This window comes from Topomyia yanbarensis, chromosome 3 (genome assembly GCF_030247195.1).
Source record: "Topomyia yanbarensis strain Yona2022 chromosome 3, ASM3024719v1, whole genome shotgun sequence".
NCBI lineage: Eukaryota > Metazoa > Arthropoda > Insecta > Diptera > Culicidae > Topomyia > Topomyia yanbarensis.
The window spans coordinates 407446422-407461099 of NC_080672.1; the positions used below are offsets into that span (position 1 = coordinate 407446422).

A 14678-nucleotide genomic window follows, 5' to 3' on the forward strand; every position below is an offset into this window, starting at 1 on the left:
ACTATGTTCACCTGCAGAGCTCAAGTTAGCCTTAAACTGCTGCTCTCTTCTTATATTTTTTTGGCTTTCATCAGGTTTCGCTTGACGATAATCCAGTATTTTTTGATTAGTCGAAACTATAGCGTATTGGGAGGGTTCTTGTCCTGCACGTCGATGCAGCATAATACTCCGTGGCATTTTTCCATAATGACAGGAACCAAAATTCGGCCACAATAGTAAGAAATAATCGGGTTGCTGCAGAAAAGGCTGCTTACGTTATTCCAGACATATGCTGTAGTAAATTTCCTGGTTGACGGCACTGTCTGCTATGAGAATTATGCTTTTCAAGCCACAGGTACAGAGAGCCTACCAAACCGGATCCCAACAAACAATTTAGCTGGATGATTGCTTAAACAGTTCTTGTTCAGCTTATTATCTTGTATCAAAGGTTTATTCAGCTTTCGTTGTTTGCTGGGATGTTTCTTAGCAAACTTCAACATTTTTATAAGCTTGAAAATATTCCCCAGATTTCTTCTTTCAGTTGATAATAGTATATTTGGCCACTTCAAACAATTTTGTTAACTCTGCATGCAAAATGTTAATGCGTTGGGCCAATATTTTTTTAATAGACGTCATTTTGGCAACAAAAGAGAGAATATCAAAACTAAATACAGGCATAACTCTGCAGCCTGGTTTTTCAAATGCACGATTAAAAGAAATACGACAAGTCTAAATCGTCCAACTTTTAATCATATCACACGTTTCCATTAGAGATGTCTGCAACAAATTGGGAATATCACAGACAACGGTTCCAAGAGCCAAGAAACGAGTCGTGCTGATACCCAATCAATGTGACGAACAAAATACCAAAGCTAAAGCAAGAACTATAAGTTGTACTCAACATTGTTGACCATGTTTTAATGTGTCATAATGGACGACGAAGCATACGTCAAAGTAGATTTCAAGCATCTCACATATCACGGCTAACTAGAGAAGTGAAGGTTTTAGATCAATTTTAACTGACAATGTTGTCAAAGTGTCTGAAAAATACTTGGTTTGGCAAGCGAATTACACATGTGGGCTAAAAAGCGATTTTTTCGTGTCAACTATTGGCACTGTCAATTACGATATTTGTGTCAAGAAATGCTTGCAAAAACGCTTGTTGTCTGATTTGAAGAAACACAGTCGTTTTGTTGCTTCCTGTCACTATGAAAAAATGACACAGGAATGGTATACCTTCAACAACATACAATTCGTACCTAAGGGTAAACACCCTCCAAATTCGCCAGAGTAGCCCCTAATTGAAATTTTTCGGACAATCGTTAAGCGGAACTGTAATTAAGTGAAAGTAAACTGACGTTCGGCATCACATAAAGTGGTCACAACAGCTGAATAACAAATTGAAGAAAGGTGTGAAATGTAAACCCCGACAAGTCGCAAAGGGGATATAGCCTGATCACTTGTTTTTTTTTGTATTTTTTCCACTGAATTAAAAAAAAGGTACAATTTGTCGATTTACATAACAACATAAACAGTGTACAGCTAATCATGTTTGAGCGATTTTAGAGCGTTCAATTCCTTAAAGAAGATTTTCATTTTAAAAGATCGTATAAACTTATATATCTTTCCAAATTTGACCCATATAATATATTTTATAGTTAACTTTTGATTTGATTCATATTTGAGCTAAAATAAATCAAATTTTTACCAATGTTGTAAGAAAATCGAATAATTTTTTGAGTGAATTTTATACAAAAATTTACCAAATGTTTTAGTTTCATCCAACAGCGCTGCAAATTATCATCTGTTTATGCATATACACAACTTACGCAATAATTACCAAAAGCTGTCGATTATAAAAATTGTCTGTTCAGTTCACAGATCTCATTTACAAACTAGAAAAAAAACCTTGCAAAAAGGCCCGAGCAAAAGACTTGACATCCGTAAATCCTCTTCCGAAAGACTTGTACAAAACTTCACCTAACAGACTAGAGTGAAAGATTTGACTGGAAGACTTCATTGAAATAATCATATGACTAATTGAACTAAAATGCCTGACTGACTTGAAAAAATCCTCAATAAATTCCAATAAATAACGTGCACACTTATTTTTTCTGGTGAATCTCACATTTTTTGGTGAGATCTCCGTAAACGTGATATTTGATAGCTGACACAAAATATTTCGCCGAAAATCAATAAACAAATGTGACTTTGCTGAGTAATCAGTTTCCAAATTTGCTGATTACTGGAAATAGTTGAGTTGAATTAAATATGTGGGTAAGCTATTTACTTATTTTATTAATTTTTCAAGGTTTTAACCGCAAAGGTTATTCGACTGTTTTGGAAATGGCTTAATTTCATTTTTTTGCTGTATTTTCGACTGTTTATGTTTTATTTCTTTAGGTTAGGCGATTCAGTCTATTTCCGATTTCTTGAGAAAGGTCCAATAAAGGCCGAAACGTCGAAAGAATAGAACGAACAGGAGTTTTTTTGTTAAAAATAGACTGAAATGCCGATTCCTAACCTAAACACATAATTTCAATGACACAATCCACAAAACTGAAAGAAAAACGAAAATTTCAACTGCCGTATATTCTGGGCGCACTGATTTCTATTGCATACTTGTGTATATCTTTTTAGACGGGGGGAAATTATGGTCTGACTTGCCCTATGTTGTTTGTTGTTCGTTTTGCCTTTATCTGCCTTCTCCCTTGTTCGTTCGGACGTCCATGTCGTCGTCGCTAGAGGAGTTTTGATTTTCTCTGTTGGATGTTTGATGCTTTCTGTGTTTTGGAGTGACTCGTATAGTTGTTTTTTAATTAATTTCTCTACGTTGTTAGTTTCAACGTACAGCCGATTATTTTTTGTCTGGTTGTCTGTGGTGTATTACCACATGTCGAACGCTGATTGTTAGTGTTGATTGTATTAGATGAATTTTACTTAGCTGTTTTAGTCCATCTTGAACAGAAAGCAATAACACAATTATACCAGAATTCAATTTTCATAGTAAGCGGTGTTATAAAATTGGTCTCGTTAGTAGTTAAAATGACAGAAAATTATAGCAAGTAACAACTCGTGATATAGATTTGAAATCTTTCTGTTATGTGTGTCTGATACGGTGGCTTACCGTAGTGTGCCGTCCGGTTACAGAACTAGCACGTGGCCGTCTGTCAAGGGTATGTATTAAGTCTTGTTCTTTGATTTTACTTAATACTATTCGCAATTCAAGTAAGAAATAATGAGCTGGTTCTGCCGCACCGTAACACTGCTTAGAAGATCAAGGATTAAAAGTTTGCATTGAATTACCGGATTGAAAATTTGAACCAAAAGACAAGATTTAAAGACTCGCCTGTTAGACTTTACTAATTCCTTCTAACTACTTCTTCTCAACTAAAGGACTCTTCTGTAAATCTTGAATCAACTAAATACTGCATGAATAGACTACATGGAAAGTCTCTAAGACTTAAAATACTATGACACTCGCATCCAAGTAACATTTTCATCCAGTTTCAAATTACTGTCCCATAAATCATCGTTGCTCCATCGCATCGGATTGAAATCTCCAACCGAATCGACACTCTTAATTAACTTCTTCTCCACTCCGTCTCACTTCGGGACCCTCCTCCACTTCACTGTCTGTAGAAGTTAAACGTGGTAACGAGAAAGGTCAACCCCAAACGACCATGTGGATCGTGTCAGGGCGCGAGTAATAGAGATAATCATAAGCCAGCCCCCAACACTGCCCAAGTTCCCATTCGTTCTCCTGCACGTGTCGCATACACTCACTCCACCCGACAAGTGTGGGAAGGGTTCATGCGTGCTCTGGAAAATTGATTAAGGCATAAATCAGAGCTCAGTTGAAAAAGGAAAAACGTCGCCGATGACACTTAGCAGACTGGTGAACGGTTACTGGTCGGAGTTTTCCGTTTGGTAAGTGTGCAAAGGCTGGGGAGAGCAAACAAGGTAATGTACTCATGATGACCTTTTCTCTGAACACCAGTCGAGGACCTCCTACTACTGCTGCTATTATGTTGGTACAATCGATCATGCTATGTATGACGAAGCCAGAGGTTCAAACTTGCTTGGGTCTAAATAGAACGATGTTTAGAATCGATAACGCTAACACCCTGAAACGATAAATGAAAAAGTCACGAATCCGCCTCGCGGAAAATTATTATGGCATACAATTTATATAATTAAATCAGCTCAAATTAATGTTCCCCTCCCAACACGTCCTTTCCCATTAGCCGTTAAACAACAGGCCCGGGTGCGGCAGAAGAATTTCCAATGTTGCTACCCGAAGCGTAGAAATAACAACCTTATTTACCATCCTGCATCAAGCGTAGAAGCAGACGACGGACGGAGGAGGCGAATGGTTCCGGTAATAACAAATATAAGATTATCCAACGATTTCCGTTTTTTGACGGTGGATCGGGCTGGGAAAGGTGGATGTCTTGAGCGTATTTTTATGCTTCGAAAATAACTTTGCACAATTGCCAAATTGATTGGTTCACTGTTGCCGTGCCTGGAACTGCGTCAACAGCGAATGAAATTTCGGGTGGGGGAGTGGGTTTAACGGAGATGATGTGTTGAAAAATAAATTTGCGTTTTCATCAGACTCATCGATGCATGTGACTACGAGCGTAAAATTTGGTTTAAGCTTTATTGGAAACAGCAACATGTTCTTTTGATGTTTTCAAGTGTTGCACAAAGTAGAAACGCGGTTCGTGAATTCATGGTTGTAGTTTCGAACCCAGCATTGATCACATTTCCACATGGACCTTTAGAGCTGCGAGCCTGGTTAGTTAATAAAGTCGTTAAAAGTTACGAGGTGGAAAAGGGTAAAAGGTTGGACCACGTCGCGAAATCTCCGTTTCCACACCAACCAGGCATGACCGATTGTCGATTGGGTCTGTGAGCTGAATGGAGGGAGAATTGTAGCCGGAATTAAAGTGCAAAAGTGTAGTAGGTATTAACTCATTGCTGAAAAGGGTCAGTAATAGTCATTGTAGTTGAACTTGATTTATAATAGTTTATTGTTATGGTTATGGTAATTCAAGATTTTTCATTGGCGATAAAATCTAAATGAAAGCTGTTATTGTTTTGGACTGGTGACTGGGATTTGGACTGTTCAGTTCTGAGCATCTGTTGGTTTTGAATTAAATTCAGTGGCTGCTACTCGACCTTGGCCTTTTTAGAATTGCTGTAATTGGTTTCATTGTTCAGAATCTGAACGGAGTGTGTTAGGATAGTACCTCTAATATCGAACATAATTTACTTATAGTAGAAGACATTTTGAGCTTTCAAATACACCTAGCCTCATGAATGTACAATTCGTGTTGAAAATCTAGTCATTTTTCAGCTTGTTATATAAACAATTATTTTTATATGTGTACCTTTAGATATGGAAGCGAGTGCCGGAAATAGCGGATTAGAACGATTTATATGCGGAGACACTGTGCAATGTAGCGGAAAATAGCAGATTTTAGCAGCAATATTGCAGTGTGTAGAATTAGTACACCAGAAACGCGAGCTGTATACGGAAAAAATGCGTTCATAAATTCATGAACGAAAGGTCACGATTTCATGAACTGAGCGGTTTACGTAAACCGTGACCAGGTTCTTGAAATTTTGAATAATAAACCTCGTATTCATGAAACTCATTGTGTTTTCTAAAAACCAGTTCGCCCCGAATCTATAGGTACATGGCGTTACATTAGAATGTTTGGTTGGGTTACTGTTGTTGTTCCCTGAATATGTTTAGTTTTTGTTGTGATTCTTGTTCATGATATGGGAATACACAGTCGACAGTCAAACGTCGTTCATCATTTCAAGAGCTTATTTGTGATTCTTATTAATTCTCATGACGTTTGCGGGATTCAAGTTCGTGATTTTAAGGTCTTAGACGCGATATTCGTAATTTCCATTGACATTATCGTAATATTTTAGTCATGAATAGAGTGATTCATGTTCATGATTTCAGGATCTTTGTCACGATTTTAAATATTTTTGTCACGAGTCGTGTAATTTTGTTCATGATATATATATATATATATATATATATATATATATATATATATATATATATATATATATATATATATATATATATATATATATATATATATATATATATATATATATATATATATATATATATATATATATATATATATATATATATATATATATATATATATATATATATATATATATATATATATATATATATATATATATATATATATATATATATATATAGATAGATATTAGTGACCATGAGTTGGTTCACGAGGATTGAATGGATTCATGAATAAAATTCCGAATTCTGTGAAATAGTTCACGAAATAATACTATACAATATTTTGATTTTGTTAACTAATGTTCCCATATCCATGAAAAAAACATGATTCAACCGTTAGTTTTATGAATAATGTTCATAAAGTTGTAAACTAGTTCGTGTACTGAGAATCGAATTAGAAATAACTTGGCGGAAACCGTGACTGAAGTTCACAAAACAAAAACAAATATTTCCACTAATGAAGGAAAATTGAACATAATTATAAAACCATGATTTTTTTTCATGGCCCTGTTTTCTTAACGTAAAAATGTGATTGTTCCAGAGCTCATGGCACTCTATTCACGGTTTTGGGAACAATATTTTTTTCGTGTGCGATTTACATGCAAATAAGTATGATTCTAATGCGAACAATGCATTATAACTGGCATAATGCACACGAAGCGGAAGCTAAATGATTCACAAAAACGAGTATCGGTGTCGGGAAAAAATCCGCTGCTAGGGAACTCTCAGCCGGAGTAGGATCAATTCATCCTCGAGGACTATCCGACTGTATTGTGACAAAGCTGGAAGCTAAATTGCTCACTAAACGGACATCGGTATTGAGATAAATTCCACCGGAATAGAGTAGATTCACCGATAATGACGATAGTGAAGAGTAGATCGGGACAAAGCTGGGAGGTAAATGGCTCACTGAGACGATAGGGGAGTCCGGTGCTAAATGGCTCAAGTATGCAGAAGATTGAGACGGTTTAAAATATTACGATAATGCCAGAAAGAGGAGTGTTTTGTCGCCCTTTATGTGGTGAAGTCTAAAACTAAAATTTTCAAGATGACAAGTTCATCTTGTCATCTAAAATGACAAAAATTTTCAAATGACGCATATCATTTAATAAAATTATCATCATCAAGAATATTTCGTGCATGAGTGCTAAAGAACCTCTGGCATACAATAAGATTAAGATTGTTATTGCATTACAACTCGATAGTGGTGCATCGAGGAGACCGATAGGGCTTATGGGTCTTTTTTGTGTTTTGTATTTTTTCATACTCTGCACTTGCTCTAACAGACGGTCAGTCATTAGCCCGTGCGTGCTGCCGTGACCAACCAACCGGGTCGACGTAGATTGACTTTTGCTGTGGGCCGTGTTTGCAAACATTGTTCCACAGTTTGATGGCAGTGTTGATAGACACGGCTCGCAGTGGGGATCATTGTGTGTCGATTTATCGGTCAACATCGTCATCGTGCACAGGCAAAATATAGGAATCTAAAAGTAAAAGCCTATTAGTGTTTGTGCAGTAATAATTGTCCGAAATTGACTCCCTCCATGTAACAAATTGTCACCAATTTTTCTATCCTCCCTCCCCTATTACGTAACAAATTTAAATAAAAATTCTTCAGCTTTACGTAAATTATTAATGGTTCTTTACAAGTATTCTTAGTCTGTTTTTGTTGTACTTCTATTTGTTTGCTTTTCCACTACTCGTGCATACCATAAATATTATCGGTCAATTTATACACTTCTAATTAATCTCTTTGCATCTTTTTTCTGTACTCGGCATGTAGTGTTTCCTTTTATTGCTATATCTTAAACTAGATTCATACTAACATTAAATAACACAATTAATTTCATATTCTCACATATACATTCACAATTTCTCCCATTCTAAAAGTACAAACGCTCGTGGCTAACACAGACTTGGTCACAAACGCGAACATGCAATTGCAATCATCCACACATAGTTACGCCCGCAAACTCGCCAGCATTAAAACAGCCGCGTAATTAAGTGAACGTTTTAGCACCTACAAATTTACAAATGCGGTCTCAAGCATTAACCCACGGCTCGCGCGATCATGAATAGGTCACGTCCGGAAGCGTCTCTTCTCGGTCCCAGTAGCCTAGTCTCATGCGGCCAGTTGGACCAACCAAATACTCATATCCACTAGACGTTCCATGGCGACATGACCAGGGAATCAATAGATATGGAATAACTCACTTTCTTCTAGCATCTGAGTTGCACACCGAAAATTATATATCAGATTCATGGTCATCTTCCAAGAAGAAGAGAATGACCACACGGTTATTAAATCGAATTTATCCACGCGAAGTTACATACACGCAAGCAGACGCGACAAACACGATAACATACAAACGCTTGAGCCCGCGATCTCACAATCACCCCCCCCCCCCCCCCACGCCCCGGCGGATGAGTGAACGTTTTAACACTTGTAACCTCCAAAACTAATAAACGGGGTCTCAATAATCGCTCACGTCCGAAAGTTCCTTACCCTCGGCCCTGGTAGCATAGATCCAAGCGTTCAGTTGGGCCAATTGAAAAAATGACGCTCATATCCACTAAATAACATTGCGACATGACCGAGAACTTGAGTGATATGGGGAATTTCACTGTTTTCTAGCATTCAGCAACAGTTAACATACAAACACTTAAGACCTTCGCGATCATCCACGCAAACCACAGCTCGTTGTCTCGCAAACATGAAAACACCCTGGTGATTAAGCGAAAGTTTTAGCACTAATAATTCTATTCTAACCCTTACACAGCCAGCATTGGGAAGCATCCTGGAAAACACTGCAGTAATTTGTTCCCATTTGGAACCTTTGCCCCATACATCAGCACAATCGATGAGAACAAAACGCGAGCAAGAGAGTTTGTTACACTGCAGTTCGATACGAACGTGCGCAGCTTATAGTGATGCCATAATGTATATATTGACGTATAACAGTTAGGAGGAACTATGCGTCTTGGATAATATAACGTTTCATTTTATGTATAAATATTCTTTGGAATAGTGAATATATTTAGGAGGAAAATTTAAAGCAAACAAAAGTAAATTATATATGAACTGTCTCAATAAATAATTAAGTGGTCATAAGTAACACACGAACTCAAAACACAATTTACACGCACGTTAGGAAAACAGGAAACACTCGGGATTGGGAAATTATGGGAAAGTAGGAAATAAAGACTAACGGGAGAGGAAAAGTGAGTGAGAGGGAAGCTACTGGGTTAGGATAGACAGACTACGAATCACTTTTGTTTAACACGTCAAGAAAGGCAGACATCAAAGTTTAAAGTTAAAAGAAGATTAACTATTAGAAATATTTAAATAAAAGTGAATAATAGAGGAGTGATACAAAGTTAGTTAAATAAACACCGCGAAGGAATCAGGTATGAAATGAAAATAAAAGCTTTCCCAGTAGCAAACCTATAAGATTTCCCTCCCTCGTCAATATTATTCGCTTGCATGACCCATTAAATTAGATCCTAAAGCCATCGGAGTGGCGTATAGTCCGAGGCGTGGTGTCCATTGAACGGCCCGTCATTGATAGTGGCACCATTATCGCTTAAAGCCCGTCTAAAAATCCCATGAGCACACTGAACCAGCCACGAGGTTTCATCGAGACCTCCGAGTCACCAGCAAGTAGCTGAGTCCAGCCACGAGGTGCCAGAGTACCCTTGAATTGCCGACCTGTCGCCGAAGATCAACCGTTAGAAACAGCAGTGATCGCTTATCGACGCACCCGCCAGAAAGTGGCATCGCTGGTCGCATCGGACCCAGCCACCCAACAGCCCACGTGTAGCATCGCCACACCAACAGGAGATCATCACAGCAGCATCCCGCCGTCGTAGCCATTGCAATAGCAGCCGACCGTTTCCCGCTTCGTCCCAGCGTTCGCCGGCCGGCCTTGTATACACCTACACTCACACACATAAATTGTAAATTACAATAAATAATTGAAAAAAGTGAAATGACCGTGTTTGTCTTCTGATTGGGATAGAGTGACATTGAGGCGACCCTGAAGCCTCCGTGCCTCAAGCTCCACGGTCCCCGTGGCTTGACCAGGGACTAGGGGCAATAAAAGCCGCGACCCCTCTGGTCCGGCCAGTAACAAATTCTGTATTGCTTTTCTTGTCAATATTAATACTTGAAGCATATTTTCATATATCGCAAATATTAAAGCGGCCAGGTCTACTGTGCAGAGTTGGGTTTGGAGATGTTTCAAAATTAGACGGCAATTAAATTATTCATTCAATGAATAATTTAATCAACGAATTGTTTTCAATCTTTAGGGAGGAAGAAACTAGGACTACCGTACCGACCGTTTCAGTTTGAAAGGCTTATAATATATCGTTGGGAGTGACTTGTATAAGAAGGTTAATATCACTCCTTTGGTCCTTTGGGATGAGACAGAGGTATTTACTCCTTGCCCTGACTAATAAGCCTAGGTTAAAGCACCTTTACTCGTTCTCGAAAGTTTTAGCACTAATACACTTATAAACGCGGTCTTAAGCTGGAACCTAAAAAACGCCCGAGTTCGCGCGATAATACATCGATTACGCCTGGAAATCTCTACCTTCCGTCTTACCAGCCTAGGTCCATGCCTTCGGTTAGATCATTAAAAATGACGCTCATATCCACTAGACAACACGTTCCATAGCGACATGACCGGGAGCTCTAGTGCTATGGAAGAACTCACTCTCTATTAGCATCTGAGCTGTACATCAAAAATTAAGTATCCGAATCACGGTCCGCGCGCGATCATCCAAGAATACACGCGAATATGCGAATAAATATGGCGATGATAAAATCGAATTTATTCAAGCGAATGTACATACACAGTAGCATAGGCGACATACAAACGCCAACGCGATTGAACACGTTAACGTACGAACGCTCGAGTGCTTCGCGATTATACACGCGATCGTGAATTCCCTTCGCCCGCACATATCTGAACCGCACAATAAATATTACATTCAGTATCATGGCCCGCTGCAATTGGCCTTAAGCGGTTTGGGAGACATTACTTGTCTCCTCTGCAATTGCAGTGAGTGATTTTGACGGGGAGCCCTTCCGAAACTCTAGCTCTACAGCTCTAGTAGGACAACTCTTGAAAAAATAACTTCTCCCAAGGAAGTTGGATTGATTTGCAGTCAAAGACAAAGTTAGAGACAATAAAATCATCTATCTTATTTTTTCTTTCAGTAAACATTTATGCGTACAGTGCCACATTGTGGCGAAAATGTAAGTTAGTGGGCTTTCTACACATAAATAGGCAAAAACACGTTGGTCCGGTAGCTAGACTTGTCCGATTTGGCTCAAAATTGGAGACAACTCTCCTGGAGGGACTAGGAGTCTACTCAGAGCTGTCCCGATGGAAGTCATTTTTTCTCGTCATTCACAGCCTTTCTTTAAATGACAGAGGCAAATAGGTTTAGGGAATTTTATGTGTGATCGTACTCTTGATCTTAAATTTAAACCAGTCCCGATTCAAATGAAATTCGATATCGGTCAATATCGGTATATCATACCTTTTATTTGAAACTAAGTATGCGAAAATCGATTGAGCCGCCCCGAAGTAAGACAGGTATATTTAATTCAAGAACGTTGCCACTTCCTTGAAGTTTTCTGTTTCGGTTAATAGAATCGGAGATCATATCGGTTAATATGATTAGTCGCTGTGTGACTTCACTCTTAAAATCGTAACTCCGGTACCAAAGCTCCGATCCAAATAAAATTCAATAGCATCCTTAGGCGGTGTTGCACCTTTCATTTGAACCTGCTATTGCCGAATCCGGCCCAGCCATCGCTGAGACAAGTGAGTGCTATTATTTAATACATACATGCATATACACAGAGACATTTTCCCAACTCGACGAACTGAGGTGAATGGCGTGAACTCGGCCTTCCGCGCTTCGGTTTTCAGAGTGATTGTATAATCATTATATATGAGAAAGGCAAAAATCGGCAATAATCCGATCAATAAAGCTGGAAGCAATGAATTTCAAATGGGAAAAGATCCAGTGAATCGTTAACTAAAGTGTTGAAATTTTTGAGGATTTTTAAATAGAATCCAACAATAAGTCAGATGTCAGTATTTATTTTCCTAAAACCCGTACAATTTGTAAACAAATGACCCATATAATGAACGATTGGGATTATTCTTAAAACATACACCAACTAGTAGTCTGCTCTGCATTAAAGCTCAAAATACCCGGTTCACAGACATTCCTAATCGTTGCACTTTTCTCTTCCCTTTCAGATAATTGTCCCTCAACGATGTGCTCGCAAAATGCCCTGCAAGAAAACAGTAAAAATGCAATCTGTCTCCAGTGATTGACGAGATTGTTCAAATAAAAAAAAGAGAGAGTGTGCCCGAGAGAGAGAAAGACGGGAAACTCAATTTTCCCCTAGTAATAAAAAAGAAGCAAGAAAGCAATGGAAAAGTGCGCGTGCTTTTGTGTGCCGATCTTTTCGCTAATGGTGCAAACTGTAGGCGGCTCCGTGTAGACCCCGAAGGCTGAAAGTAAAAGAGAGAGAGTCACGTTGTTTGGTCTGCCTTGACAGTTCAGTGCCACGTTGAGTAGAAAACGAGCCGAGGATGGTAATCGTTTAAGTGGATTTATTATGATTTAAGTAGAGGATTATCAAAGTGAAACGATACAAAAGGTAAGGTTTATGCACTTGATAGTGTCGTTTTATATACATACTCAATAGGGCGGAAAAGCACGGTCTGCCACTGCATCCTGCGTATGTGTGTGTGGGTATGCGTCATCCCAGGATAGATGGTGGGTTGAGACAAAAGATCGCATAGAGTCTCATAAAAATAAATGTTTGCATTTTCCGATATGGGGCCATTTCATCGCATCAGGAAACTTGATTGCCATTACAAAACTTATGTAATGCATTTCCTATCGTGTCTGTTCGAAGACTGTTCCTTCCCGACGTGGAACTGTTTCTACATGAATAATAAACCGATTGTATCTATCGTCGAGCCTCTAGACATAATCTATTCATATCTCAACTATTTCATAACTCAAATTTGAACAATGTGAGAAATACCTTTTAAAACTCCTCCAACCCAACTTAACTCAAAACTGGGCATGGAAAGGGTTAACGAATGAGTGGAATATTAGTTTTTCGCCACTTGAGCAGGCACACCTCCGTTCATCGCACACCAAAGCTCATCGATTCGTCGAGGATCCGGGAACAATAGGGTGAAAATAAGTCTACGAGTGGAAAACACTTAACTCCCTCAGTATATAGGACTTCCATCAGGTGTTATTCCTCGTCCGGAGTGGGAGGATGGGTGTACAAGCAAAAGGGCTAAACGGTTCTCGATCCAGAAAGCGTGGCCAGGGAAGAACAGATGGGTCTGGTCTAGCGGGTGATGGCTGCATCTTTGTCGATCTGCTTTATCGTTGTCGAATGGCAGTATGTATAGGTATAGAAGGTAAAACACCGGGCCTATGAATAAGCATCAGGATAAAGATGGAGACGGACAGATAACGATTATAGGGGTTCTATTAAACGAGCGAAAATGAATCACAACTTCTGTTTTAAGAGGATTGGATCTCACCCGGTTCGTTGTTTTCTGCGATGAGGGACCACTTTTGCACCGAGCGAATGGTGTAATAAAGTTATGCGAACGGTCGGAGATGAAAGCGTGCCCATAGAGATTCGTTCGTTTTCTGCCATCTCACCGTATATCCTTTCCTTTGAAAGGATTGGTTTCAGCATATATATCTGATTAAGCGAATGAAGCTATCCGTCTGATGTAATACACGCTTATTTGAGCTGGCATTTTTTCGTATAGTTGGAAGAATCTGTGTTTCGCTTTGTAGTCCCTGGTAAATTTCTAGAAGCTTTCCACATTTTCCACCATTGTTGCATTGTTGGGCTGTACGTTAGAGCAGTATGTAAATAGAAAACTACATCAGTTCAAGACAATAGCTGTGGATGTGGGTAGAGTTGCAGTAGACCATTTTTTTATCAGATTACTGTTATATTATTGTTATTACTGAATTGCCAAAATAGAGTTAGGCGGGCCCGTAAACAGAGACATTTACGCGCATTCCGCGGTAATAGTGAATTTACTCGAAGCATTCACATCCGGGCTTACGAAAAAGGGTCTGAAAAATATCTAGCGACTCCCAAGTGGATTTCATGTTTCTTCACAGTTCTGAAAACTTTTACTAGTAAGAACTTTAGAATTTGGAAAGGACGTTTTTGTTGTGGTATACTTCCGAAATAATACAGACTGTGATACATGGAGATAAGTTTGAAAATGAGTATATTGGCATCAACTTGATGCCTTATACAATTTTAGCGCGATTAAGTAAATTAATTAAGTAAGAATGAGAATGATTATCGTTAGAATATGAAAACCACGGAAATTATGAAGTCATCACAGTCAAATTTCAGCCTTAGATAAGTGATTTAAAAAAACTCGGCCGTTTGCTAAAAAATAAATTAATCTCATTCTACATTACGACGAATCGCTTTCTCGTACAGCAGAATAAGGAAAAACGTGCAGGAAAAACTCAATTTCAGAAAATCTCTAGTCTGTGTGAACTTTTCCGAATATCAATCCCAATA

General features: G+C 38.6%; 1 protein-coding gene across 2 annotated transcripts in view; it reads left to right on the top strand.

Annotated features, from left to right (window-relative positions):
- LOC131691912 (uncharacterized) overlaps positions 1 to 14678 on the top strand; it is a 460379-nt gene that overhangs the window by 65202 nt on the left and 380499 nt on the right. For both annotated transcript variants that reach the window (XM_058978657.1, XM_058978658.1), the window contains exon 2: positions 12343 to 12749. The gene's annotated coding sequence lies outside the window, so the exon portion shown is untranslated. The remainder of the gene's footprint in view (positions 1 to 12342; positions 12750 to 14678) is intronic.